Source organism: Lates calcarifer, linkage group LG21, assembly GCF_001640805.2.
Source record: "Lates calcarifer isolate ASB-BC8 linkage group LG21, TLL_Latcal_v3, whole genome shotgun sequence".
NCBI classification, from domain to species: domain Eukaryota; kingdom Metazoa; phylum Chordata; class Actinopteri; family Centropomidae; genus Lates; species Lates calcarifer.
In genome coordinates, this window is record NC_066853.1 from 21,661,706 (window position 1) to 21,665,624 (window position 3,919).

Genomic DNA, 3,919 nt, shown 5'->3' on the forward strand with positions numbered 1-3,919 from the left:
CGGGTTTATTATGAAGAGGGAGAGAAGATGTCACACCATTACCTCATCCATTTTACCTCAAACAGAGTCGGACAGATGGACCCGGTGTGTGTGTGTGTGTGTGTGTGTGTGTGTGTGTGTGTGTGTGTGTGTGTGTGTGTGTGTGTGTGTCTGTGTGTGTGTACTGCGATGACCTGCTCAGCCTCTGACAGCCCACCAAATCCCTGTTATGATAAGTCAAGTCAACACAGTGTGGAGGAATGTGCATCTCCAGCACATCATGTCTCTTCACACATGGCTTTATTTCTCCTGCAACAAAGGGGGAGATGAGGTGGATGTTTAGTCATTTGAATGGAGATAAATCCACAGATCTCAGTATCTCCAATATTTACTGCTCTGTTTTCTGATGTGATGTTTGTAAAAGTAATGTTTGATGCAATGACATAACATTTCAGAGTTGTATTGAGAGTTGGTCATAGCAAGAACTATAATGAAGAAAAGATGACTGCACACAAAGCGTCAGTGATTTCATGAGTGCCAGAAAAGTTATGATGTCTCAATAACCTGGCTGAAAGGGCACAATCTAAACATGAAGGCAGCTGAAATATGTAGAGACATAACCTGTAATTCAAACCAGGGAAAGGGAGAACGAGCAGTCTATAAGACAATCTGTGTTTATAAAACACATGAGTATGGCTATCTGTATGGATATAGAAAGACAATAGACAGACACAAAATGAATGGGTGTTTGGAATATTTATTATCTGACCCCTAAATGATCTCTGATGACTCTCTGATATTAGCAATTCAACAGCACCACAAACTGCAGCCTCCAAAATGACCATACAGTTGAATCAGCACCTCTCTAAAACTATTTCAACACAAACAGAACATTCTTATTTTCATGAAGGTGGGATTTATTGCAGAGTTGTTGTATTAGACTGCATTAGTTTTAGGAAGGTGTGCCTAAAAAACAGTTAAGTGTGTATAATATATGGCTTATATCTTTTTCTTTAGGAGGAAGCAGAATAAAGAGTTTTTTTTAAGTGGGGCAGAGGCAGATGTCAGGTATTTCCCCAAATTTCCTAGAGATAACTTAATGGCTTCCCCCTAAATAGTTGGATACGTCAGCTGTAAAGTCTGCTCAGAGACACTTTATCCAGTCATTGCCATCGCTGCGTAAACCCCCGAGTGCTGGTTGTTTATATCAACAGGAGAAACCATCGTCACTTTCCTCTCTCCGTGATCAGAGCCTCTGGGGTTCTCATGTTATCCCTGGGGAGGCTGTTATTTGGCTTTCACAACAATGAGCTCATCCCTGAGTCCCTCTTGTATCCAGGCTTGAACTGAAAGGGGATCCACAACTCTGCACTGGGCTGCCATTTCAAACCAGCGCGTGGAGCTCCAGGATAATTAAACTATGATCGATGCAACGTACATGGATTGCTGCTGACCCGTATCAGCCTGACATAATGAAGCATAATTAATAAATCAGGAGCCCAACAAGGCATCAGTTCAGAGTTTTTTAACAAGCTGATCACACTATCTGAGACACTAGTTTGAAATGTGCCCTCTCAAGAATGTGTGTGCGTGTATTTACATAATGTGTATAGTAAGTGTTGGTAAGTACTAAATGACAAAATATACAGGCGACTTGACATGTTAGTACCTGTGCTGTTGTATTATACATATATGTGCTGCTCCTGTGAATCATACCATCCTACTTCATATAACAGTGTCATGAATGCAATGTCATCTTATACCGTGTTATGTTATGTTATGTTATGTTATGTTATGTCACATGATCTCGTTACTCTCCATCACATCATGTTTTGTTATGTCACAGTGGGTTGTGTGACCTCACATGACATTTCATTGTGCAAAAAATGACATTGGACAGTGTATTGCATAATAAAGCATAACACTGCATGTCATGTGACATTGTGTGTCAGGTGTTACATTACATCATATATATATTATATTATGTTTAGATCAAATCATGTGACATCAAATTCAAGTCTTACGATATTTTATGTTACATCATGTTGGTTTAAACTGAGTCCCTTTTCTTTGCCCTTTTCTTGGCAGACATTTTGACTTGTCATAGTAACAAAAGCATACAGGTGTTACTAATGTAGCATTATCTATGGCTCTGATGTATTCAAGCGCCCTAATGAACCATGAAAGTGTGACACTGAGCCAACATGCAGGATCCCAGGACCCTGAAACTACAGCAGCTACATAGAATTCAGCTGTTGTTCATTTTATTATTTACACCAGTGCTTTTCTTACTACTTTCTTACTATGTCAAGATATTTAATGTTTAAAAACACCTCTAAACTCAGGTTACCTCAGGTCAAATCATCAGGTCATGCTACACTGTGTTACTGCACATTTGGTTAAAACAAATTGCACATTCTAGCATCATTTACTCACATCACGCCATGTGTTGCTTGTTGTTGACATGTTACATTATGTTAGTGTACATGTTGAATTATGTCATTATTTTGTCAAATTAAATCACAAGAGGTAAGGTTAAGTTATGTAAAGTTGTGTTGAATTTACCTTTGTTATAATAAGGTGGAATTCTGGTTCTCTCTGTGATATTAGACCAATCTTATCAGTGTAACTGATGCCACAGTCTGTTGTGTTCCTCCACCTCGCTCCACCTTTCTCCACCTTTACCTTGGCAGCAAGCACCCTCTGTATGTCTACAGGTGATATGATGGCACAGGTAACCAGCTCTGGTTGCATGATCCTATCAAGTGATTAACAAATCCTGTGTGGTCATTACTCAGTGTTCTGCCTAACAACAGCGTGGCTGTTTGTTTTGACTGTGTCCACTGAAACTGGGCCACAGGATAGTCTGTCATCTTTGTGTGTGTGTGTGTGTGTGTGTGTGTGTAAAAGAGAGAGAGAGAGAGAGAGAGAGTGAGAGAGAGACAGAGTGAGAACATGCTTGATGTTACTGTTTGTGTCTGTTGCTTTAAAGGCAGAGCTTTTCATTCTGTTCACATTCTGCGAACAGCCCATAAACATCCCAGTGATCCCCTGAAGAAACATTAAAAGGAAGAAGTGCTAATTATAATTATCTGTCTTGGTGTGTCTGTTGCTACCAGAAAGTCAGACTCATCTCATTTGTCTGTCCAGATTAACGAGACACACCTGTTCAAAACAGGTGTGATCTGTTACAGTGTATATGGGTAAAGGCCTGTCTTTAAAATTATCCAAGTAGTAAGTAGTAGTAAGTACTAAGTTCTATGTTAAGTAACATTAATCTGTATCCTTTTGTTTGACTTCATTTGTGCAGTCACTACCTGAAGTGGAGTGGTATATAATATAATATAATATAATATAATATAATATAATATAATATAATATAATATAATATAATATAATATACAGTGATAACTTTTGGCACGGTACATTGTGATGTGTATTCTATGGTATGTATATACTTTTTTTTTGTCATTTTAACCACTAATGTGTATTAAATTATCTAAAGGGACAGCAATGGTTAAAGTAACAAAAGTTAGGAATATATATACATAAAGCATAGTATAAAGCATAAGGGGAGGACAATTAGAGGACAATAAGATGCACAGTGATAAATAGGGATGATATAGAATTTATAGGGTGACATAACACACGTAAGTGTTCAGAGTGACAGTTCAGCATTGTCTAATAATTACAGTAATGTCATATCTACCTGTGGATGTGAGTAAATGACTCTTCGCCGTCATACCCTTTATATACAGTCTATGGTCATACTATGTAGTTTTAATGTTGTTGTTATAATGTTTTAATGCCAGTGTCTGGTCTCGTTACCGCGAGGTTATCAGGTCATTTTCGTTTGCTGACCGCTGGCGCCGTCTGGTGGAGTTTTTACGAACTACATTTGCTGTGAAACTACGTAATGTCAACTGGTTTCGATTTTCTG